At 45.1% G+C, this 26,741-nt stretch overlaps 1 protein-coding gene across 3 annotated transcripts in view; it reads right to left on the bottom strand.

Annotated features, from left to right (window-relative positions):
* The window catches only part of UGGT2 (UDP-glucose glycoprotein glucosyltransferase 2), a gene marked incomplete at its 5' end in the record, with an annotated part of 753,177 nt that overhangs the window by 481,896 nt on the left and 244,540 nt on the right, over positions 1-26,741 (bottom strand). The gene's annotated exons all lie outside the window — the stretch shown is intronic.

The following is a 26,741-nucleotide window of genomic DNA, read 5'->3' as shown; positions in this document are numbered from 1 at the left end:
GTGCTCACTGCCGGGCTGTACAGGGGACAGGAGCAACTGGCTCAGGCTCTCAGTGGCACACTGCGAGGCTGAGCCAGCTACCAGTCAGGAATCTGGGTGGTTTCTGACAATGTTGGGATCCCTGCCGAGCCTGGACCAGCTCTGTGATTTGCTTGCTGTTGGCTGACTGTGGGTCACAGGAGTGCAGAACTAAGTGCACTCCTGTGACCTAAGAATGCCAAAATAACTGTGACCTACTTCTTAAACCGGAACACATTTTATATAAAAAAAATAGATATTTCTGAGCCCAAAACACATTTAGATGTTTTGTCTAAAGAAAAAAAGAAATCTTGTTCAAACAACCCATTTAGCCTGAGGGGCTGTTCCTCCCCCTCTTCCTCCTTCCATGCATGATTTAGCTGAACAGTTGGGGTTAACCATAATCCCCTTTACGGTGTTAAGCTACAATTTCCATACTGTTGTGGGCTGCGTCCCTACAAAATTGGTGCACTATTGTGCGAACGTTTTTTTTACCCTTCCCCTTTTGGGTTATTTTGCAAGTTACTGTGTTTAGGTTATGTTATTATATTACTCTTTTTTTCTGTACCAATAACATTTTTTAACAAACAACCTGTTTATCCAAAATGTATTGCTACACATAGTCCTGGGAGTATTGCAGGAAATTACACATGTCTACAACATGCTTCAAAAATAGCGAATGCCTACAATTTAAATGATATCAACAGAAAATACATTGAAATTTTTAACCTGATGTAAGATAAGATTTACTCTAATGTTTCCCCTGAAAAAATCCTTTTCCAAAAGGTCATTATGACTCTTCCTTCTTTTAAGTTGCATTTTTAAAAACAAAATATTCTTCTACTTATTGCAAAACTGGTCCTGTGATTGAAGCAGATGGCAAGATTTTTTTTTTATGCAAGCCTATTGTACATCATTAATCTTGGTCATATTTCCTTCCTAACAGCAGCAACTAATTGTATTTATTTTCTGGTTATCTCATTAGCAATTCAATAGCTTTGTTCACAACAGATGCTTCCATTTTATATTTAAAATTTAGAGTATAAAAAAAGAAAAATGGTCAACAGAAAAAACATGAAAGCTTATTTGGTACCGTTGGATGTATACAACAGAATTTGCTGCAGTTGTGTCATAAGAGTTTTACATGCGTTGTGTCTTGTTAAAGGACAGCCAACAGCTTACAGTGGTTTTAAATAAAAATTGTACATGTTGGATTACCATTATACCATGAAAAAGATTAGGAAGCAAAGAATGTAATGTGAAACTGGAACATGCAAATGATAGGGATCTGATATTTCGCAAGGAGTGGAGAAAAAGAGGTCCCCTAGGTTTCAACTTTTCTATTTATGACATATTTGTTGTGTATCCAAGCTCTGTAGGCCTTACAGCACAAACGCTGGGCACTGCCATACAGCAAAATGGTTCTACACCAGAACATGCCCATTTTCTAGGACAGCACCCTGGGTGTATGCAAGTTCCAGTGCATAGATTGCAAATAATTTTAGAGTTGAACAGTGATAGTGCATCTGAGCTATGTGGTTTTATATCTATTCTGATGGGTATAGGGTGGGGATGGTGTACTTTACTAATGTTCTTTTCTTAATTGCTTTCTTTGCTGGGTCCTTTTGTCCTCCTCAATGCCTTCAAATTGATTTAGTAATCAAAATTGTAAACATAGAAACTTAAATATGTACAGAAATGTACAGAATGTTTTTTTGAGACCAACCTGCTACTCTTGCTGATAAATACATTTTCAGGAAAATATTTTAAAAAGTAATAAAAATATAACAAAAGCAACCCAGAGTTACTAAAACTGCATTGCTGCAAACTGAATGGGGGTCTAGGTATACCGCTCATATTACGATATTATGAGGCAACAAACATTGTCCCTTTAGGACTTTTGCATGCTAAACAAGAAGCATGTGATTATATAGCTATATCATCCCTGCCTTGGCGTCCTCTCTGCCTAGGACCCCTGACAATACAACCCTGCCTGGCTCAATCTCTTAAAGTCTGGGACGTGCTAAAGTAAGCTGGGTGACTAATTTACCCTGCATTAAATATATATATATATATATAAATAAATAAATAAATGTTTGGGGTTCTAAGTAATTTTCCAAGCAAAAAAATGAAGATTTTTACATGTATAAGAGATGGCCTGGGGTCAAGTGGCTAATACGGACTATTATTTGGTACTCTAAAATGCACTCTATAGCACATTATATGCTCTGTAGGGAGGAGCAATTGTAAGACTACCTGAGGAGGATTGGGTAGAGATCTGGTCTGCCACAGCAAAGCCTTCTTCAAACATATTAGCTATAGAAACTGCATACAAAGTTCTTTTTCAACAGTATCTCACACCTTTTACACTTGCCAAGTTTGTACCCCATTATTTACTGGTATGTTTCAGAGCATATAGACAGGAAGGGACAATGCTCCATAATTGCTGGTTTTGCCCAAAAGCTTGCAGGCTTTCTATTCATATTTGCAATTAGATTTACACTGTGATAGGCGAATACCTGTTCAATGAGCCAGAAGAGGCGCTATTGAATAAATCCCCTGAAGGCGTTTCACTCTACAGTGAAATTAATCACTTTAATTTTTGCTGGTACCAAGCAAACAATTGCTTATTCCTGAAAGTCCCCACACTAAATTTCTCAAATTCATTTCTGAAGGAAAAGAACAATAATAAATAAAAAATGATCAGCTATCACTACAGATACCCATACAAATTTCTAAAAAATCGGATCCCCATGGATCCCATACTCCCAATCAAACCAAAGAGCTCAGAGTTTTTAAGCAGCCAATTCACCAACATGACCCCCCAGGGAAGGCAATACATCCCTCTTCTCACTAGCTCCCCTTCCCCTGTTCCCTTTTTCTCTTCAAATGTATTTTTCTCATTACTTGTACTTGGCTTTTACCACACCTGTCTCTCATTGATTTGATGGCACCCTTATTGAACTTACCCATTCTAATTCTGATACAACAATAATAAGAATATATATTCAACCGGTTTAAATTTAGTGTCTCCTTTGTCCTCCGGTGAGAGGATTTGGTGGTTGTGCACACAGGTCTGTGATCCATTCGAGCCTTGAACTTTAGGTAAGATAGCCCTCCCATATCTTTGCATTTACTATGTATATACACTTTACCATTTTGTATACTGTACTATATATATATATATATATATATATATATATATATATATATATATATATATATTTGCATTAATTGTTTATCATTGTCAGAAAGAGCATAGTGTGTAAAAATATCCTCCTGAAGAAGTGGTTCGCCACGAAACATGTCGAGGTACACACATCTGGAAGTTTGAAAATCCACCTTTGGATTAACAAAACCGCATTCGTGCTCATACAATTGTTCAATAAGTTCTGATACAGTACCTTTATGCATTATATGTTTTCATTGTTTTTAAATTCTGTATTTAAATAAAAACTTGTATTTTACTCTTTGACTATTTGATCAATACAGTACCGAGAAAGTCCCCATTCTAGTTCATCCCCTTCCCCCATCCCCATTGACCACACTGGGAGGTTGGTCTTGGGTATTGTCCCCCATTTTTACTCTTTGATCTCAAAGGGATGCTGGTACTATAATTTTTTGATTCTACCACAGGCTTCTAATATACTTATCATAAAAAGGTTGACAAGCACCTCAGAGGCACCCCAAACTTATTTGGATTTTGGCTAGCAGTCCATGAATATAATTTTCTAGAACTACTGTATAATACACATTTTTTGTCCCTAAATCTTACCGCAATTTATTTAAACTCTTTATGTTACCAAAAGTTAGAAAAAAGTATATAACAGAGAAACTCAATAAAGGCTATATCACATACTATAGGCCCTGTACAGCATGAAGAGCCGATTTCTTTTGTGTGTGTCAAGGGCTGTGCATCTATTCCTGTTTACCTGTCAACCACGGCTGTACTTGTATGGCCGATGAGTATCCATTCACTTTTAAATTGCCTACCTGCACACACCTCAGTTCTAGTACAGAAAGTCAACAAACAGATTTTCATGAAAAAAAAAAAAAAAAACATATGAAACAACGGGACTTTCAAGGTGTTGACTACCCCTTCAGTGAACTCAAACTAGACAAATCTAAAAGGATTATTGGTCAGACCATAGACTTTAAAATCACGTCAATACAAACACAGTATACATCATAAAGGACTAATGGTAACACCACTCTCAAAATGGGGATTTTATCCCCTTGTACTCCAGAACTGCTTGTGTACAGTAGCACGAATATGATAGGGACGGAAAGCTACTACTGATGTGTTTTGCCTTTAGGCTTCTTCAGGGGTGTATACAGAGAATTCAGGTGGGTTACTACAAAAACAAAGAAAAAAGAGAAACACTAATACAAAATAAATATACTTAAATAATACATTCTATATTCAGTATAAGAAAGTGCTCATGACTTACACAGTTGAATTTATGGTCTTAAAGGGAATACCAATGCTCGCTTCAAGTTAAAAACAGGCAGCCTCCTAGTGACCAAAAAAGCTCAAGAAGGGTAGGATTGCACCCGAAGAGAGGGAAAGCCCATCCATACCAGGCGTCCAACCTAGGCAGGAAGTGGAAGAGGGGGGGCCAAGTGGCTTGGCTTACCAAAAAAGGGTCTACTTCAAGCCCTAATGTTCAAAAAAGGAAATAAAGAAAAGAGAAAAAAAAAAGGGAAGAGAACAAAAGGAGAAAGACAATCAAATCACCCACTAGTGCCACAAACTACCAAAATGCAATGTCATTGTCCACATGGACCCCTATCAGACATACCTCGTCCCCAGAATTTACAGCCAGATAGTTCTACTCGCAGAGGATGCAATGAAGAGGTCCAAAATAAACCAAAGGCAGATAGGAAACAGCATAAGTTCCCAATCCAGGGGTGAAAAAATTCACAGAGTCACTATGACCATACCTCTACAAATATTCAAACCGAATAACCTCCAGAAATTACCAAGAAACATCAGATACTCCCAGCCGTACCTTGTGGTACCAGTCTTCCACAATGCCTCCCTCTGCTAGCTATTTGCTGGGCTGCCTGGTATTTCCTTTAAGACCAAAGATTCAACTGTGTAAGTCATGAGAACTTTCTTATACTGAATATAGAATGTATTATATAAGTATATTTATTTTGTAATTAGTGTGTTTCTTTTTTCTTTGTTTTTGTAGTAATCCACCTAAAGTCTCTGTATACACCCCTGAAGAGGCCTAAAGGTGAAACACGTGAGGAGGAGCTCTCTGTCCCTATTATATTCCTGCTACTGTATACCAGCAGTTTTGAAGTACAAGGGGGGAAAACCCTTATTTTAAAAGTAGTGTTACCATTAGTCATTTATGATGTATACTGTGCTTGTATGGACACGATTTTAAAGTTTATGGTCTATGACCAATAATCCCTTTAGATTTGTTATGTCCAATAAAGTAATTTTTTATGATAAAATGTCTAGTTTGAGTTCACTGAAGGGGGTAGACAGCATCTTGAAAGTCCCGCTGTTTCATATGTTTTTTTATGTCTTCACTTTTGGGATGTTGTGTTGATAGATTGGCCAGGTTTTGGGATGTGGTGTTGATAGATTGGCCAGGTCATTTCTCTATTAAAAACAGATTTTCATGCTGTATACAGTATATGCAAAGGGAGCGCATGTAAACAAGAAAAAAAAAAAAGGTTTTTGCATCTTTATCAAGGAAAGCCTGTTTTCCCTAATGTATTTATTATTACAGGTACTTCTAAAGCGCTGTCAATTTACGCATCACTTTACATATTCATTATACATTCATATCAGTTCCTGCTCTCAAAGATCTTACAATCTAAGGTCCCTTGCCTAGCACAAATTCATACATTTAAATGCTAGGGCCAATTTAGGCAGGAGACAAATAAACTATAGGCATGTCTTTGGTGTGGGAGAAGACTGGAGTACCTGGAGGAAATCCACGCAGGCACAAGGAGAACATGCAAACTCTGTGCTGGTAGTGGTGTAATTGGAATTCGAACTGACGACCATAAAGCTGCTAAGCAGGAGTGATAACCACTTGAGCCATAATTAAAAGAGACACGAAGGCACAAACTGACAAACACTTTACAATATACATCTAGCTATATAGGCACTGTATTAGTTTATTGCCTTTTTTCCTCCCTTATATTGAAAAAAAAAAAAACACTTTATTCAAGGTGACACAGTGAAATCAGAGATACAAAGTTTGACATCACATATCCACAGCAACAAAATAGTACTTCCATTAGAATGATGTATTACACTGAAAAGAGTTCAACTATCAGCATTGTTGTCTTCATACATAGCGGAGTATCTGGGTTGCCCTTAAGTAGTCTATAATTGACTTCACTGACTGAGATGAAGTGATGTGTTACCCTCCAGGACAAAAATATAAAGATTCCAGTGTGGAAAAATATTTTTAAATTAAATTAGGGGGTGGACACTACAAAGGAGGACATGGGGAAAAAAAGCAGGATAAAGAAAGAGAAAGGGCAGAAGGGGTTAAAAAGTGGGCTTTAGGTAGACGAGGGGAAAGGGCGGAAAAGTGAAATGCAAAGGAGTAAAGCCTCTATGCATATCACCTAAGAGAGATAGGCTCCTATTTCTTCATATACAGTGGGAAAAAATAATTATTTGATTCCCTGCAGATTTTGTAAGTTTGTCCACTTACAAAGAAATGAAGGGCCAACATTTTTTTTATCACAGGTGTATTTTAAATGATAGACACAGAATATTAACCTAAAAAAACACATAAAACAAATGCTATAAATTGAGTTGCAGTTTAGTTAATAAAATAAGTATTTGATCCCCAAGCAAAACATGAGTTAGTGCTTGGTGGAGAAACCCTTGTTGGCAAGCACAGAGGTAAGACATTTCTTGTAGTTGGTGACCAGGTTTACACACATTTCAGGAGGGATTTTGGTCCACTCTTCTTTACAAATCTTCTCCAAATCCTTAAGGTTTCTTGGCTGTCTCTTGGCAACTCAAAGTTTCAGTTCCCTCTATGGCATTTCTATAAGATTAAGATCTGGAGACGGACTAGGCCACTCCATGACCTTAATGCGCTTCTTCTTGAGCCCCTCCTTTGTTGCCTTGGCGGTATGTTTTTGATCTTGGTCATGCTGGAAGACCCATTCATGACCCATCTTCAGTGTTCTGGCTGAGGGAAGAAGCTTCCCATCCAAGATTTTACAAAACATGGGCCCCCGTCCATTGGCCCCTCAATGTGATAAAGTCAGCCTGTACTTTCAACAGAGAAACTGCCTCAAAGCATCAGGTTTCCACCTCTTTGCTCGACTGTAGGTATAGTGTTCTTAGAGTCATAGTCTGCATTTGTCTTCCTGCAAACATGACGAGTCGAGTTATGGTCATCTGACCACAGCACTTTCTCCCAATCCTTCTCTGAATCATTTAGATGTTCATTGGCATGACTACATGTGCCTCCTTGAGGAGGTGGACTCATCGTGTTTGGAGGAAGAAAAATGCTGACTATGACCCTAAGAACACCGTCCCTACAGTCAAGCAAGGAGGTGGGAACGTTATGCTTTGGTGCCGTTTCTCTGCTAAAAGGTACAGGTAAATTTTGACACTTTGTGGGGCCAATAGACGGGGCCATGTATTATTATATCGTGGATGAGAACCTTCTTTCCTCAGCCAGAACACTGAAGATGGGTAGCGGATGGATCTTCCAACATGACAATGACCCAAAACATACTGCCAAGGCAATAAAGCAGTGGCTTACGAAGAAGCATTTTAAGGTCATGGAGTGGCCTAGCCAGTCTTCAGTCCTAATCCCATAGAAAATTTATGGAGGGAGCTGAAAGTTCGAGTTGCCAAGTGACAGCTAAGAAACCTTAAGGATTTAGAAAAGGTCTGTAAAAGAGTGGACCAAAATCCCCCCTGAGATGTGTGCAAACCTGGTCACCAACTACAAGAAACTTCTTACCTTTGTGCTTGCCAACAAGGGTTTCTCCAAGTACCAAGTCATGTTTTGCTTAAGGATCAAATACTTATTTTACTCACTGAACTGCAACTCAATTTATAACGTTTGGATCATGTGTTCTCTGATGACCTACGTAGATGAGGATGTTTAAATACGCATCCTTGAGGTCGATGGAAGCCAGGAAATCTCCTGGACTCAGGGAGGCCACCACCGATCTGAGGGATTCCATGCGGAACTTTTGAACCCGCACAAAGCGGTTCAGAAACTTTAGGTGCAGAATTGGACTCACCTTGCCCTCCTTTCTGGGCACCTTGAACATATTCGAGTAAAAACCCCGAAACGTGTCCCGATGTGGCACCGGAACGATCATCCCCTGGGCGAGGAGATCTTGAACCGCCCGTTGGAGAACTTGGAAACGATTTGGGGTCAAATCAAGATTGGAGGGGGAAGAATCTGTCGGCTGGGCGTGATCGAAATTCGATCTTGTACCCTGACCGAATGAGTTCCTGAACCAATCTGTCCTGAATCTTGGCCAGCCAAGGTTCGGGAAAACAGCGCAGACGTCCCCCCACCCCTGAAACGGGTGAGGGCGCCCCTTCAAGTCGAGGCAGACTGGCCCGCCGTGCCAGTATGGGCGGCTTTTGACTTGCCCGCCCAAGGCTTCTTCTGGCCACCAGAGGCCTTGAAGGATTTGCCTTTGTCTTGTGCCTTGAAGGCACGAAAGGACCCCTGGTTAGGTTTAAAGGAAGGGCCCCGCTTACCACGGAAAGACTTGCCCCTGGACACCTGGGGCAGCAGCGTGCTTTTACCCCCAGAGACCCTTCACCAAGTCGTCCAGGGAGTCCCCAAAAAGGCGATTCCCTGCATAAGGGATGTCAGATACCGTCTTCTTGGAAGACTGGTCGGCCGACCAGCTTTTCAAGCACACAATGCGATGGATCGTCACTGCAAGTGCAGATAAGCGTGAGACTAAAGGGGCCTCATCCAAGGCCGCATCACACAGGTATAAAACAGCCTGAATAATTTGGTCCACCACCTCCAGAGTAGCAGGAGGGGTGGAACCAGCCACAAGGGTGCGTCTTAGCCCCTTAGTCCACTCCACCACAGCCTGAGAGACCATTACTGAGGCGAATACGGGTTTCATCAAGGAACCTGCCACCAGATAGGAGTGGCGGGTAAGAGACTCCACCCGCCTATCCGCCGGGTCCTTAAACACCGGAGAATCCTCCGCGGGCATCAGAGTGGCTTTATTTAACCTGGATACAGTGTCTGACTAACTAAGCGCAGGAACAAATAAAAAGCTATAAGTGTAAAGAAAAATCACTTATGCAGAAATAAAAATCAAGACGAAGAAGAAAAGGCTGAGACTGCAGCCCCAGCCAAGGGAAGCCTTGCAATTATTTTGTAATTTTGTAAAAGCCTTTGTAATGATCAAGCACACAGTCAGTGTGTGAAACGCGTCTACCTTGTCACGATTGTCATATTTGGATGTCCAGGATGTCCAGTCAATAAATCTGGATTTTGACTCAACCTGGAGTGCTGCCAATTCCTTTTCCTTTATCAAGGGAAGCCTGCCTACTCCTAACTAGGCAAAAGACAAACTGAATTGGGAATGCTGCTAGCAGGGGGGTATTGGACCAGAGGGACAGCCCCCTGTAGGTGTGTCTATGCAAAGTTTTTGTGAATGTTTCTAACAAAATCTTCTGCCTAGCTTACTCCTGTGGATAAGACCTATACCCAGTAGTGAAGACTGTATGAGTGGGCGGCGACTGTCAAGAGGGCGTAAGAGAAAGCTAAATTATACATTGTAAAACATTGTGTTCATAGTTATCTAGCAGCCTTAACAATGTTAATAATCATTTGCCAGAGGCTCTTTTTTTTTGACAGATGGTGATTTTTTAACGATTAATCGTGCAGCTCTACTGCAAACCAACCAAGACATGGCCGTCCACCTAAACTGACAGGCCGGGCGAATAGAGCATTAATCAGAGAAGCAACCAAAAGGCCCATGGTAACTCTGGAGGAGTTACAGAGATCCACAGCTCAGGCAGGAGAATCTGTTCACAGGACAACTATTAGTTGTGCACTCCACAAATCTGGCCTTTATGGAAGAGTGGCCACAAGAAAGCCATTGTTGAAAGAAAGCCATAAGAAGTCCCGTTTGAAGTCTGTGAGAAGCCACGTGGGGGACACAGCAAGCGTGGAAGAAGGTGCTCTGGTCAGATGAGACCAAAATTTAACTTTTTGGCTTAAAAGCAAAATGCTATGGGTGGAAAACGAACACTGCAAATCACCCTGAACACACCATCCCCTCCGTAAAACACGGTGGTTGCAGCATCATGTTATGGAGATGCTTTTCTTCAGCAGGGACAGGGGAGCTGGTTAGAGTTGATGGGAAGGTAGATGGAGCCAAACACAAAACAATCTTAGAAGAAAACATGTTAGAGTCAGCAAGAGACTTGGAGGACAGGTGACTGGAGGGAGCCCACCCCCTCCTTAAAGGCGCAGGATCACACTGAACACCCAGCACATAGCACAATGGCAGCAAAGGTGTCAAGTGCGTTGCCTGACCAATATAAACGTTATACGATATTGCAAAAAGTGGCCACCTCCTCCGTCTATAACTGGTCTTGATAGTAAGGAGCACTTACTATCACTTTTTGCAATATCGTATAACGTTTATGTTGGTCAGGCAACGCACTGACACCTTTGCTGCCATTGTGCTATGTGCTGGGTGTTCAGTGTGACCCTGCGCCTTTAAGGAGGGGTGGGCTCCCTCCAGTCACCTGTCCTCCATCTATCTCATCAGAATGCATGTGCTTCCATTGTGAAGACTCTTTAAAGGTAGAGTTAGGGACTGCAGATATCAGGGTGCCTTGGCGCGGCCTGCAGCTTACGCATGTATTTGCAAATGTGTGCAACTAAACCCCTGTTTTTAACGCATACTGTTTGACAGGTTAATTTGGCTGGTTGCTGGCTGGTTGGTAAGTAGTGACTGGAAATACCTACGTTTTTGATATGAACAATTGTCTGTCCGATCCATTTTGCAATGGTCGCCGCAGAAGCAGCCATGCCCTTCCGAGGTCCCTCAGGAAGGACAAAGAGAGAGAATCCGATTTTCGAAAGGATTCAGTCGACGACAGGTAAAACCTGATCGCCCCCACAACATCCAAAGAATGCCAGGCAATCTCCTTAGGATGCTTAGGATTCGCACAGAGCGAAGGTAAAACAATGTCCTCATTAAGGTGAAAATCCGAAACCACCTATGGAAGAAAGGACGGGTTAGGTCGCAAGACCACCTTATCCCTATGAACCACCAGGTAACGGGAGCGGCAAGACAACGCCGCCAACTCCGACACTCTGCGAGCAGAGGATCGCTACCAGAAAGGCAACCTTTTTAGACAGCAGAGGTAACGAAATTTCCCTGATATTTTCAATTGGGGAACGTTGTAACACGGACAGAACCAAGTTCAAGTCCCATGGAGGTAAGGGCTCCCTTCAAGGAGGGGCCAAGTGACGCACACCTTGAATAAAGGTGCGAATCAAGGAATGAGACACCACAGGGCGCTGGAAAAGAACAGCCAGTGCAGATACCTGGCCCTTAATCGTGGGCAACGCAAGGCGCTGGTCCACACCAAACTGAAGGAAAGTCAACACTCTCGCCACCGAGTAAGAACGAGGAGAGAAACCCCTGGACTCACACCAGGCAAAATAAGCTTTTCATGTACGGTAATAAATCTGACCAGACGAGGCTTTTCTAGCCTTGATTAAAGTAGAAATGACCTCTGAGGAGAGACTCCTGTCTCTCAGGACCTGGCTTTCAACAGCCATGCCGTTAAAGCCAGCGACTGTAAAGCAGGATGGGAGATCGGTCCCTGAGACAGCAGATCTTCTCACATTGGCAGCCGCCATGGAGGTTCGACGGCCAGGTGAACGATGTCCGTGTACCAGGACCGGCGTGGCCAGTCTGGCGCCACCAGAATCACCAGTGTTTGTTCCGAGGCCAACCTGCGAAGGAACCTAGACAATAACTGAATCGGAGGAAAGGCATAGATCAGACAATACTGATGCCAAGGCACCACCAGCACATCCGAGGCGTCTGCCAGAGGATCGCGCTTTCTAGCCACGAACCTTTCCCCCTTGTGGCTTAGCCGAGACGCGAACAGATCCACATCCGGGGATCCCCACTTCGCACACAGCATTTGAAATACCTCCGGGTGCAGGGACCATTCCCCCTGGTCCAGGGTCTGGCGGCTCAGATAATCGGCCTGCCAATTCTCCACACCCGGAATGTGAACTGCCGATATCACCGGGACATGAGTCTCGGCCCAAGACAGAATACTGGTCACTTCCTGGGCCGCCGGGCACTCCTGGTGCCCCCTTGGCCGTTGATGTACGCCACCGCAGTGGCATTGTCCGTCTTTACCCGTACAGGACGGCACTGAAGACGATACGACCAGTGGAGCAGGCACAGCCTGTTCGCTCTCAATTCCAATATGTTTATCGGAAGGGAAGATTCCTCCTCCGACCAAGTGCCCTGGGCAGATAGGTTGCCCAGGACGCCACCCCAGCCCGACAGGCTGGCATCCGTGGTAATCACCGTCCATACCGTCCAAAACAGCCGGGGACTGAAGCCACCACAAGAGATCCATTCTGGTTTGGCGACTCAGACACTCTCAGGTCCAAGGACTGAGGTATCCTGTCCCACCCAGCCAGGATCTCCGCTTGGAGAGATCGCGTGTGAAACTGTGCAAATGGTATCGCCTCAAAGGCCGAAACCATCAACCCCAGGGACCGCATACAGGTTCTGAGTGACGAGGATTCGTTGTCCCTGAGGGACCTGACCTCGGACTGCAGGGTCTGGAGCTTGTCCTCCGGTAAGAACACCTTTGCCTGAGCAGAGTCCAGAACCATTCCCAAATATGGGAGAGGAACCGAAGGAGACAAGGTCGACTTCTGAACGTTGATGGTCCAACCGAACTCCTGGAGCGTCTGGACCATAGTGGACAGATCGCGCAACAGGCTCTGACTGGCACTCGATCTTAACAGGAGATCGTCCAGATATCCCAAGACCGCAATGCCCTGTGCCCGCAACAGTCCCAGAACAGGCGCCAACACTTTGGTAAAGACCCATGGTGCCGAAGCGAGACCAAAAGGTAACGCCACAAACTGATAATGATCCTCCGCGATAGCAATATCTCTGATGACCCTCGAAAATGGGGATGTGTAGATACGCATCCTTCAGATCGATAGAGGCCAGGAATTCTCCCGGACTCAGGGAGGCCACCACCGAGCGTAGCGATTTCATGCGGAACTTTCGAACGAGCACAAAGCGGTTCAAAGCTTTTAAGTCCAGAATCGGACGCACTTTGCCCTCCTTTCTGGGCACAGTGAACAGATTTGAGTAAAACCCCCGAAACCTGTCCTGATGAGGCACCGGGACGATTACCCCCTGAGTGAGGAGATCCTGTACCGCTTGATGCAGGTCTTGTAACCGCCCTGGGGTCAAATGAAGATTTGAGGGAAAGAATCTGTCTGCCGGCCGTGAAAGAAATTCGATCTTGTACCCTGATCGAATGATTTCCTGAACCCACCTGTCCGGAACTCGGAGCAGCCAAGGTTGGAGGAAACCGCGCAAACGCCCCCCCCACCCCTGAAATGGGCGAGGGCGCCCCTTCAGGAAGAGGCGGACTGAGCCGCCGCACCAGCTTGGCCGGATTTTTGTTTGCCGGCCCAGGGCTTTCTCTGGCCACCCTGGCCCTTGAAGGGTTTCCCCTTGTACTGTGCCTTGAAGGCACGAAAGGACCCATGATTGGGTTTAAAGGCGGGACCCCGCTTGCCGCGGAAAAACTTGCCCTTAGGATTCTGGGGCAGCAGAGTGCTCTTGCCCCCAGTGACTCCTTTAACCAATTCATCCAGGGAGTCTCCAAAAAGGCGAGACCCCGCATAGGGAATATCAGCCACCGTCTTTCTGAATTTCTGGTCAGCCGACCAGCTTTTCAACCATATCAGTCGACGGTTAAGCACCGCGACACTGGACAGGCGCGCAGCCAATGGGGCCTCATTTAAGGCCGCATCACACAAATACATGACCCCTTGATAAATCTGGTCCACCATCTCCATGGTAGTGGGGGGGGGGGCAGAATCAGCCACGAGAGTGCGTCTTAGCACCTTGGTCCAATCCGCCACAACCTGAGCCGCCATGACAGAGGCGAAAATAGGCTTTAGCATGGAACCCGCCACCACGTAGGTATGGCGGGCAAGAGATTCCAGCCTCCTATCCGTAGGATCCCTAAATACCGGAGAATCTTCAGTGGGAACCAGAGTAGCCTTGTTCAATCTGGCTACAGTGTGATCTACTTGAGGAGCCACACACCAGCGTGCAACCGTAGTAGACGCAAAAGGGTAGAGAAGTTGAAACCTTTTAGGCACCGTGAAGGTGTGTTTTAAATTGCACCATTGCTCATTCACTGTGTGATGAAACTCAGCGGGGCAAGGAAAAACCTGCGCCGTCTTGCGGGTCCTGTGTGTACCAAAAGAGGACACAATGCCCGGAGGATTGGGCTCTTCCTCTAAATGTAGTGTTTCTTTAATGGCAAGAATCAGCGCATCCATAGCTGCGCGTTCCTCGGGCGTCCCAGGGGGGGATTCATCCACCCCTGCAACCTCCGCCTTCCCCTCAGACTCTTGCGGGTCCTGAGAAGAGCGAGACCCTGAAAGGGGCACGCTACCTACAGCAACCATGTCACATTCAGAATCAGAAGAAAAAGAAATCCTAGGCCTTTTTCTAGCAGCGCGTTCAGTCATCAGCACATCCATTTTGGACACCAAAGTCGCCACTACAGCAGCCAAATTAGTCAGGGTAGAGGATTCAGAGGAACTTGAATCCCCCCACCAAGGCTGGAGGGAATTTGCTGTCCTGGGATTCCATTGCAAAAATTTAAACCCCGCAGCACACCACTACAATGACTGTGGAACGCAGACCCCCCACAGGGACAAACTGAAAGCCAGGAAGATTGCACAAGGAAAAGAAGGACAGCAGAACAGAGCCTCACAAGTGTGTTACCACCACCGTCGGTCGCTTCTGAGTGAAGTAAGGAAGTGATGTCACCTCCAGAGACTGAACTGAGGCTGCAGGCTGGATGCCTATGTAAAGTAATGGAAGGCTTCGGTAAAATGGCCGCCGACATGTGCTCGGAACGATCGTTTGCCCCACACAAGATGACGCCGCAAGGCGCCAAAATACACTACATACAATGCTGTATAAGCGCCCATAGTGAAGCCAGACATGCTGCCCACACCTAAAATGGCGGACCGGCGGTTTTTAACCCGCAGCGGTCGCCGCACGTCTGTACCTCCAAGCACCCTAAAATGACGCAGGAAAGGGATCCCCCAAAACCCCACACAGCGCTGGCTGGGAGAGGAAAACCCCCCGCAGGGACCGGGATCAGGGAGCCCAAAACGCACAGACATAGGGGACACCACAGACACACAGGACTGCCGACCCCAGACAGAGGCCCCACACAGAGTGTACTTACCTGTACCCGATGGCGTGGGGTACCTCATATCAAACGGGAAATCGGCCACCCTCAGATGGCAGGGGAGTGCCGCCAGCCAAAAATGCAGGACACCAGTAGTGCACGGACGAACCGTGGATGTGTCCGGTGAGGTAGCAACCTCACAGGCTGTATCCCTGAGGACAGGGATGGGTCGTTTGCGAGGCCAGGGCAAATACATAGCCTGCTAAATGCTCGATGGCAGGCTGGGATTCCATCTGACCCTCTGTCCTGGAGAACTAGGACGATCAGTCCGATTCCCAGCTCCGCAACACCGTCTTCATCCGAAGATCTGACAAACGCTGACAGAATAAACAGCTAGTGATGCAAAGAAAAAAACGACATTTGCAGAAAATAAATCAGAAAATAGAAGAAAGCTGAGACTGTAGCCCCAGCACAGGGAAGCCTATCTACTCCTGAACTAGGCAGAAGACAAACTGGGTTGGGATGGCTATTGCAGGGGGGTATTGGACCAGTGGGACAGCCCCCATGGGTGTGTCTATGTAAATGCTTTTGTTTTAACAAGTCTTATGCCTAGCTACTCCTAAGGAGAGGAAGTCAATACCCCATTGGTGAAGACTGTATGAGTGGGCGGCAACTGTCGGAGGACGTAAGAGAAAACACATTTGCGTTTCTGGTTGTAACATGACAAAATGTGGAAAATTTCAAGGCACTGTAAGTTAATCTGAATTCACGGCAGACATATACAGACAGTCACCGAGTTACATACGACTCATTCTTAGAAATAGAAAGAAGGGAGAGGAAATCTACCCCTAGAAAGAGAAGTTCACCCCTTTTTAATGGAAAACTGAAGCTTTATCATCAATCCTTGTATCCAAAGCAACCCAAAATCCAATTGTCACAGGGACAGAATGTGAAGTGAAATCCTCTGAATGGGGGTACAGACAGCAAAACATTACAGGGGTCTTAACCCTTCCCTATGCTATCCAAAAAACGTAAAATAAATTTTTTGGGCTGGAGTTACACTTAACAAATGTACCTGTTTCGACTTACAAATTCAACATAAAGTGATTGTATAGTCTTGTTTTATTTTTTGTCCTATAAAAAATAACAAACATTATACTTACCTGCTCTGTTGCAGTGGAATTGCACAGAGCAGCCCAGATCCTTCTTCTGTGTTCCTGGCCCCTCTCTCCTGGTGAGTGCCCCCACAGCAAGTGGCTTGCTATGGGGGCAGCCGAGCCGAGTCACAGCTCCCTGTGTCCATTCAGATACAGTGCCCCGCCCCCTCTCTCGACTGATTGGCTAGCTGACTTTGATTGACAGCAACAGCAGGCAATGGCACTGCTGCTGTGTCTCAGCCTTGGACTGCTGAGACACTCAGAGATGGCTGGACAGAGAGGGACCTCAGGTAATTATTAAGGGGGTGAGGGGGGCTGCTGCAAGCAGAAGGCTTTTTATCCTAATGCATAGAATGCATTAGGATGAAAAACCTTCTGACTTTACAACCCCTTTCAGAACAAACTTACAGGCCCGATCTTGTTTGTAACCTGGGGACTGACAATAGTAAGCTTCTGTGCACACTAGTCCATATGGAGGATAGTGCAGGTGTGTGGTACAATACTGTACTGAAGAAATAAACTATAGTGAAATACAAGAGGGATTAGAAGTCGAATATCTTGTTAAGTGGCTAGGATGAAAGCATTTAGTGCCAGTCTCTAGTGGAGAAACAATGCATACTGTATTATATAGGGTTAAAAAGAAACATGGAACAGGGCATTGTTTACACAGGCGCTGAGGCCCCTACACAGTGAATGGGCCATTTGTTTATGAATCCCTAGCTGGCAGGTGTTGCATGCAGGCAGTTCATTCAGCCACACGTCCTAACAGGCATGTGGTTGTGGGTAAGCGATCCCGAAACACAAACGGCCTGTTTTTGGGGCCACTCACCCACAACCGCATGCCTGTCACATTAGAGCAAGCTGTTGCTTCTGTACAGCTGCTACATCCTCCGACTTGAATGCCCTGCCTGCATGGAGCACCTGATGGCTAGGGACATGTAAATAAACTGCCCATTCATTATGTGTACAAGTCTCAGTGCCTATGTAGACACCAATCCAGGGAAGATAGGGGACTGTGAGATGGCCCCTTAGCCAGAGAGATCTTACAGTAATTTGACCTAATTTGCTCTATTTTTCCTCCTTGCCCCCCCCCCTTTTTTTCTCTTCTCCTCCCCCTCTTCCTCATTATAGACATAGATTTGGCTTTTACGAGGAGAGTTCCATTGGCAGTTGCATTAAATCCTCCCTTTGCACTTTTTATCCTCTTAACAAACCCTCCTTTCCCAGACAAATAAATTTGGCACTTCTTTAACCTCCCTCCCCCCGCAATACACTAATTGTAACAATGTCTGATCACATGATGGATATGTGCTCATCCTGTACGCACAAAAAGCATTTAGTCAACAAAAATTGTTTTAAATAGAAAAAAAAAAAAAAATACAATATATGCTCAAAATAAAGTAGACCGAGTACAAGGGCAAATTAGTAAATGGAGCAGGAAAAAAAGCCATGAAGCAAAATATCAATATGGAGTTGGAAATCTATCATCCTAAGAGTTATTACCTAAAAACAAAACTCCGAGTCTGACTTGGTAAGCAAGGTATAAAGATTATAGATAATACAGACCTTGTACTGTTTGATTTTATTAAGCAAGTTTGTATATATGTTCAATAACTGGGATACTTACTGGGATACACAATTATTAGCTCCAGCAAAGAGAGCAGCCGGTAAAGTGAAATTAACTATTTTCTTACCACTGTCTAATGTGATTTGTTCTGACATATCCCTTTACCATACAGAAGTTAAAAGGTAACTTATATTTGATGGGCTAAAATTAAACAATCTGATCTGGGAAATGTCTATATGTTAACTAATATGTAAATAAAAATAAAAAAATTGACAATGCCCACATGCAAACAGGAGAGCAAAGATCAACAGGCATGCTGCTACAAATGTTTACAAAATGTTTACAAATGTTTACAAAGTATGCTGTATACTGTGAAATAGTCACGTGTTTTTCTCTATTAGCTTTGTTCTACATATTGTGTATAAGACCCTAAAGCCCCATACACACGGGCTGAATGTCGCATCTGGCAGTTAAAAAAAAAAAAAAACTGGCTGATATTCTGCCTGCGTGTATGTCAGTCTGTCCAACAGAAGCTGGCCAGTTGGCCAGCTTCTTTTAGACGAGCATGCTGGAAAACCAGCAGCCGACCGACTCCCGGTCAGTGCCCTCAGTCAGGGGGCACCCCCTCCATCAGAAAACAACAGCTTAACATCGGAGATCACTGTACTAACTTCGGATGGTTAGTACAGCAGCTCCGACCAGAGCGAACAGTTTTTTTTTTTCATTAGCGGCTGGATTAAACGGAAAAAAAAAAAAAAAAAAACTTGTGTGTAACGGGCTTACCATGCAAGGACTCTGACCTATAAATAAAGAAGAGAATATTCAAAGGCTGATGTTGTAATCTTCCAATCCTCAATGCTTTTAAGCTGTAAATGAGGTACAGTAAACCCCCCCTCCATTGCGGGGGTTACGTTCCAGACCCAGCCGCGAAAAGTGAAAATCCGTGAAATAGAAAAACCCTATTAAAATGCATTGTAGGCATGTTTTTTTCACTGTCACTGTATGTGTAAAAGCATTTTAAGGTCTTTAAACACACTTTTAAAAAAATAGAAACTCATTTAGACACATAAAAGATACTGAGAGACATAGCAAGAGCTATGGAAAACACAAAATATTTCATTTTTAATGATTTATATAGTAATATAACATTACAAAAAAAAACGCAATATACCGGGACCGCAAAAACTGAACCGCGATGGAGCGGGGGTTTACTGTATATGCTTTGTCAGAAGCAAAAAAAGGATAAATAACTAACTAGAGTGAGACAGTTTAGACTATATAAACTAACAACAAAGTAGGACAAAAAGCGCTACCACCGACCAAAGGAAGAACTTGCTTGTAGATTAAATATGCAAAAATCTCAGTTTATTGGTGAGTACATCACAATAGGTGATCCAAGTAATAAAGGACGCTGTCCACCTCAAAGAACAACATGGATGGAAAAAGGCAATACCTTTAGCAGAAGCCAGTACGGATGACAAAATAACTTTGAGGAATTTCAAACCCCCAGGGAGGGGATATAGTGGAAATCAAGCTTTGCAGTGAGGGAAGAAGCTGGTATGGACTCAGATGGAGAGGTTCCGTATGAAGGGACGGGAGGCCCACGAGTGCCGCCCTGCACTGACAAGGTAATGCATCGGCCACATCAAAGAAAACAGCCGGCAGTGTCCACGAAGCGCACCAGCATCTCCACCTGCCGACGTACCCACTTCAGCACCAGAAGATGACATCACCGGACAGGCGGAAAGTCGACTAGGGTATGCCAAGTGTCAACACAGTGCGATATGGATGTAGTATTGGGGTGGCCAGCTGCTGTCAGAGAAAAAATGCCAATAGTATAGACAGACTACATGTTTCGGGGAGAACCCCCTTCTTCAGGTCTATGGCTGGCGATGTGAACAAAGTAATTTAAATAGGAAAGGGAGGGGAAAGGGGGGAGGGGTGGGGGGAACACCCTGACACCTGCACTGACTCCTCCCAAAAGCTGCTGATAACAATTAAACATAAAAAGCATTAATTAAAAAACTGTAATTAGACAAGAAAAAAAATTCTACAAAAATGTATAACATAACATTATAACAATTACATAACTGCATGAGTGTCTAGCTCTTCATTCAACCCATAGGGAGATAAAGTATTGAGCTTGTATATCCAGAAGGTCTCTCTTTTACATAATATGGAAAATGCTCACTATATGTAAGAGTCCCCCCTGGGTATAGACTCCATAACCAAAATCGTCAAATCCTGAACGTTCCCATTATGGTGGATGAAGAAGTGACGGGGGACTCTATGAGGGACCTTTCTTTTGGTAGTGGACATCCCCTTTAGAATAGCTCTGTGGTGTTCCCCAATCCACGCACGGAGATGGCGGATGGTGCGACCTACATATAGCAGATTGCAAGGGCACCGCAGGACATATACAACAAATTGCGTAGAGCAAGTAATGAACTGATTAACCACCTCCCACCCGGGCCATTGTAGATATACGGCCGGGTGGGAGTCTCGTCCTTCTGATCGGACGTTCCGGAACGTCCTTCAGAAGGAGAGAGATCGCGCCGCCGCGGGCACGCAAAGAGGCGTGATCTCAATGTGCCTGTGTCCCTAGGACACAGAGCAACAAGACTCGGCAGGACTCCCCTTCAGCAACATAATCATCCTTGTGGGTACAGTTCCTCCGAAGTCTCAGAAACTGTCCCATAGGGATATTATTCTTCCAAGTCGGGTGGTGACAACTCCCAAAGTGTAGAGAAGAATTGCCAGCAACTGGCTTGGAATGATTAAGGGTGATGATGAAACCATCAGCATGGGTGAGCTCCAGGTCAAGAAACACCAAATGAACCGAGTCAATGACATAGGTGAATGCCAAGCTAAGGTCATTGGGTCATATAAATAGTCAACCTCTCAAAGCATGGTTTGACCCTCCAGTTCAACACACTTCTTTTCGACCCCATTTCACCTTTTAACCCTCCCAATCCCGGGGTCCCTTCTTGGAGGCCTATTATCACGTTGTTTATAAAGAACGTATTGACATGTGTGACACTAACCACCACACACAGGTTTAACCTGCCGCCCAATAAGCGACAAGCTATTTTTGGGAGGAATTTAACATCTTGCATAATAATCCCTTTTTACAGCACATTGTCTACTATTCTAGTATTAAACACAGTCTTCCACTCATTGCCCTCCTAGATCCTTACAAGGTTATACACGGCCCTTAAGTCAAGCTTGGTAAAGACTGTTGCTCCCTTGAGGCGGCCAATAAAGTAACCGCCAGCACTGGAGTCAACCAACACCTGAGTAACCACCGAGCCTGCTGCCCAGGAGAGGACAATTGTGATTAGCAGTTTATCTTTACGTAAAACCAGGGACGAGGAAATTCCACCTAAGATCTGCCCTCGACAGGACCTTAGGTGCAAGCGCTTCCCGGATGGGTGGGACAAAATTTCAGCAAATGCCCACCAAGGCCATAATACACACCCTTTGCCCTCCCTCCTTCTAAAGACCCGCTCAGCCTTGGAAAGGCAAGTAAACCCTTGCTGCAATGGTTCATAGCCAGATGCACCATCCCCAGGTGGCGTGGGAGGTGAAGGAGGAATGGGTGGGAAAGAAAACATAGGAGCCAATCTGGTAGCAGGCCTCCGCAGGCACTCCTTAAATGATGGTGTCTCCCTGAGCCTGGTATCGATCAAAATCAGGAAGGAAATGAGAGCCTCAAGCTCTTCAGAGAGATCCTTGGCCGCAATCTCGTCCTTCAATGCATCGGAGAGACTATGAGAGAAGACCGCTACCAGAGCCTCATTTTTCTGGCCCACCTCTGCTGCCAGGGTACGAAATTCGATGGCACACTCTGCAACAGTTTGTATACCCTGTTGAATAGACAGCAGCAGCTTAGCAGCAGAAGTAGAGCTAGCAAGCACATCAAATTCCTTATGCAAGGAGGCAACAAAACTCAGGTAAATCGAGAATCACAGGATTATCGTTCTCCCATAAGAGATTCACCCAGGCCAAGGCCTTGTCCGAGAGCAACGAGATTAGGAAGCCCACCTTGGAAATGTTAGAGGGAAACGCCTGAGGAACCATCTCAAAATAAATGCCCATTTGGTTTAGGGAGCCACAACACTGACTCGGTTCACCCCCATAGCGCTGCAGAAGGGGGGCTAATCATAACGGCTACTTCAGCTGCAGGAGCAGGAATGGCAATAGGAGCAGCAGTGGGTGCAATACCAGGAGGAACCACCGGTCTAGCAGCAACAGGAGCAAGGTGTGCTGTGGGTGCAAGCAACGTTTGCAATGCCTGAACGAACTGACCCTAAAGGTGATCTTGTTGATCGAGCCTGGTAACCAGCTTGGGGAGCGTATGAGCACATGCATCATCAAGATTCATGGCCCTTGTGTACTGTCAGGGTGCCAGGAAACCAGACCACACACAAATGCAGGTAAAATTAAGCAGTTTTTTGGAGGAACAGCAATAATAATAATAATCGCACAGCAACAGTGAGGAAATTAGAGCAGGAACAAACCGGTGTCAAGTCCAGGAGCAACTAGTACTCCAAGTCGGTGTCGGATCCAGAAGTAGGTAGTCTGACAAAGCTGGTTCGAGAGCCAGGAGAGTTCAGCCAAGCCCGGATATGCACAGAGGAAAACAGAGAACAAAAGACTGCTAGCAGAGATGCACCTTGGAGCACAAACACAAGGGCCATGATTGCAACCCTGCAGGTGATAAATATAGTCAGGTGTGTGACATCAATGTGCGACGCTCAGGCAGCAGGAAGTGATGATGCAATCAGGGTCTATAAGAGGCAGCAGTCTGCACATAACCAAGATGGCTGCCAACAGGAGGGAAAGGTAAGAAATTGACAACACCCCTCACATTTTTGGAAATATTTTATTACCTCTATGTGACAGCAGTGAAGAAATGACACTTTGCTACAATGTAAAGTTGTGACTGTACAGCTTGTATATAACAGTGTAAATTTGCTCCCCCCTCAAAATAACTCAACACATAGCCATTAATGTCTAAACCGCTGGCAACAAAAGTGAGTACACCCCTAAGTGAAAATATCCAAATTGGGCCCAGTTAGCCATTTTCCTTCCCCGATGTCTTGTGGCTCGTTAGCGTTACAAGGTCTCAGGTGTGAATGGTGAGTAGGTGTGTTAGATTTGGTGTTATCGCTTACTCATACTAGTCACTGGAATTTCAACATGGCACCTCATGGCAAAGAACACTCTGAGGATCTGAAAAGAAGAATTGTTGCTCTACATAAAGATGGCCTAGGTTATAAGAAGGTTGCCAAGACCCTGAAACTGAGATGAGGCACAGTGGCCAAGACCATACAGCGGTTTAACAGGACAGGTTCCACTCAGAACAGGCCTTGCCATGGTCGACCAAAGAAGTTGAGTGCATGTGCTCAGCGTCATATCCAGTGGTTGTCTTTGGGAAACAGACGTATTAGTGCTGCCAGCATTGCTGCAGAGGTTGAAGAGGTGGGGGGGGTCAGCCTGTCAGTGCTCAGACCATACGTCGCACACTGCATCAAATTGCTCTGCATGGCTGTCGTCCCAGAAGGAAGCCTCTTCTAAAGATGAACAAGAAGGCCCACAAACAGTTTGCTGAAGACAAGCAGACTAAGGAAATGGATTACTGGAACCCTGTCCTATGGTCTAGTGAGACCAAGATAAACGTATTTGGTTCAGATGTTGTCAAGCGCGTGTGGCGACAACCAGGTGAGAAATACAAAGACAGGTGTGTCTTGCCTACAGTCAAGCATGGTGGTGGGAGTGTCAAGGTTTGGGGCTGCATGCACTGGGGAGCTACAGTTTATTAAGAAAACCATGAATGCCAACATGTATTGTGACATACTGACTCAGAGCATGATCCCCCTCCCTTCAGAGACTGTCCCGCAGGGGAAGTATTCCAACATGATAAAAACCCTAAACACAGCTCCATGATGACCACTGCCTTGCTAAGGAAGCTGAGGGTAAAGGTGATGGACTGGCCAAGTATGTCTCCAGACCTAAACCTTATTGAGCATCTGTGGGACATCCTTAAACGGAAGGTGGAGGAGCGCAAGCTCTCCAATATCCACCAGCTCCATGATGTCATCAGGGAGGAGAAGAAAAGGACTCCAGTGGTAACCTGTGAAGCTCTGGTGAACTCGATGCCCAATAGGGTTAAAGCAGTGCTGGAAAAATGTTTTTTTTTTAACTTAAAATCCATTTTCTCTGAGTCCACGGACGGACGTAGCTGCTGCTTTAAATCATAGACGGATGGGTAATAAGCAACTCCCAGTAGGAATGACCAGGTAGCGCCAAAGGCTTTGACACGCCCAGGGGGTTTAGTCCCTGGGTTATTACCCCTGGCCTCACCGTTGCATCTTCAGTTTAGTTGCAAGCAGTTTATAATAACCAAAACCCAACTCTTCAGAGAAAAGAGGGGTGGGAGCTATGTCCGTCGGTGAACTCAGAGAAATGGATTTTACGGTAAGTAAAAAATCCCTTTTTTCTTATTCGTCCACCGACAGACATAGCTGCTGCTTTAAATCATAGACGGATGGGACATCCAAAAGCAGTAACCACTGAGGGGTGGGGAAAGGACAAGCTTAAAAGAATGCAATTCCCATGGCTAACAGCCAACTATATAACATGGAGCCAAACAAGCAACAACTGGGGCTCAATTGTAGCAAAACCATAAAGGAGAAGGAAAAGTAGGCTCCTTAAATGGCGGCCTGCAAAACCTTGCGGCCAAAGGACGCATCCGAGGATGCCAACACATCCACTCTGTAAAACTTGGTGAACGTATGTACAGACGACCAAATGGCCGCCTTGCAAACCTGCATCACTGACGCCTGATGGCGGAAAGCCAACGTAGAGTCAGCCTGTGACAGGGAAAGGAGGAACCACCTTCACCACCGTCTGTCTGATCCATCGAGAGATGGTCGCCGCAGACGCAGCCTGACCCTTACGGGGTCCATCCGTATTCACAGAGAGTACGACTTACGAAAGTAGTCACCAGATACACCCGTATCACCCAAACCACATCCAAGCAATGCAAGGCAATTTCCTTAGGATGTGAAGGTTTTGGACAGAGTGACGGAAGCACCATGTCTTCGTTCAGATGGAAGTCTGAAACCACATTAGGAAGAAACAACGGATTAGGCCGTAACACTACCTTATCCCTGTGCATTACCAGATAAGGAGAGTGGTAAGGAGAGTGGTAAGACAGCGCCACTAGTTCAGAAATCCTGCGCGCAGAGGTGATAGCCGCCAAAAAGGCAACTTTCTGCGACAAGGCGAGCAAGGAAATGTGTCTTATGTTCTCGAAAGGAGATTTCTGAAGAACCGCTAGAACCAAATTAAGGTCCTAAGGAGGTGACGGAGACCTCCTCGGGGGAGCCAAATGGCGAACCCCCTGAAGAAACTCCAAAGATATAATAAAATATTTACAAAAATGTGAGGGGTGTACTCACTTTCATGAGATACTGTAGAATATTTGAAAATGTTTATGGTTTAACACAAAACATGCTTAACCTGGCAAAGAAGATAATTAAAGTGAAACTAAAGGCAAAAACAGGATTTTTGTTACTCACCGTAAAATCCCTTTCTCGGAGTTCATATACTGAGACCGCTTCTTCTTTATTCTTAACCACTGGGTTACATTGTCACCTACAGGGGTAGGACACTAGGCAGAAAAAAAATCAGCACTGCCTATAGTTAGTCCTAGCAGTCAACCTCCTCTCTTCCATAGGCAGCTCACTAGCGCTGAAGATCTAGGCCACAGTGGTGGTAGCGTCTGATCAGACGCAGACAGGAAGCTCACAGGGAAGGGTAAGAACAAACACCCGAGTCAACCTTAACTCTCATGTCCGAAGAGAGTGAAGAGCAGGCAAACCAAGAGCTCTCCCTCCAGCTGGATAGATTGGTAATCCGTAATAATGACTGTCTATAGGAAGGGAAGGGAGCACGCCCCAGTTAGCAAAACAGCAGACCGGAACCACTAAAAGAGGGAATCATTCATTGATAGGTCCAGAAGAATCGGTTGAATAAGAAAACCCAGGGTCACCCTGTATGGACCCCATTACTCTCTGTAGCATGGAACTGCTCACACAAGGCCACCCAGAAAGGTGGGTACCATAGGGACCAGAGTCCACAAACAAGACTGCTGGGAGGATACCGGCAAAAAGAAATTGGACCGCAATCTGAAAAACATCTACCAGAAGAAATATGCTGTCATGCTCGAGAATGGGGTCCATAGACTCCTGTCCCCAGTCAGAAAGATCCTCATGATTTTCCATAACCAGCTGAAGCCCTGCAGTGAGCCTTGGGTCCCCTAAGCCAGTGGTCCTCAACTGCGGTCCTCAGGGCCCACTAACAGGCCAGATTTTAAGTATTACCTTGGGGAGATGCAGACTAGAGTACTGCAATCACTGAGCAGCAAATTATATCACCTGGGATGTATTTAAGTTGTCTTGCAAATCTGACCTGTTAGTGGGCCCTGTAGGCCAGGGTTGAGGACGACTGCCCTAAGCTATTCTTCACCGTGACCTAGAAGAGTGCT

Source organism: Pelophylax lessonae (genome assembly GCF_965119305.1).
Source record: "Pelophylax lessonae genome assembly, chromosome: 2".
Taxonomy (NCBI): Eukaryota; Metazoa; Chordata; class Amphibia; order Anura; family Ranidae; genus Pelophylax; species Pelophylax lessonae.
This window is presented reverse-complemented; position numbering and strand designations above follow the sequence as displayed.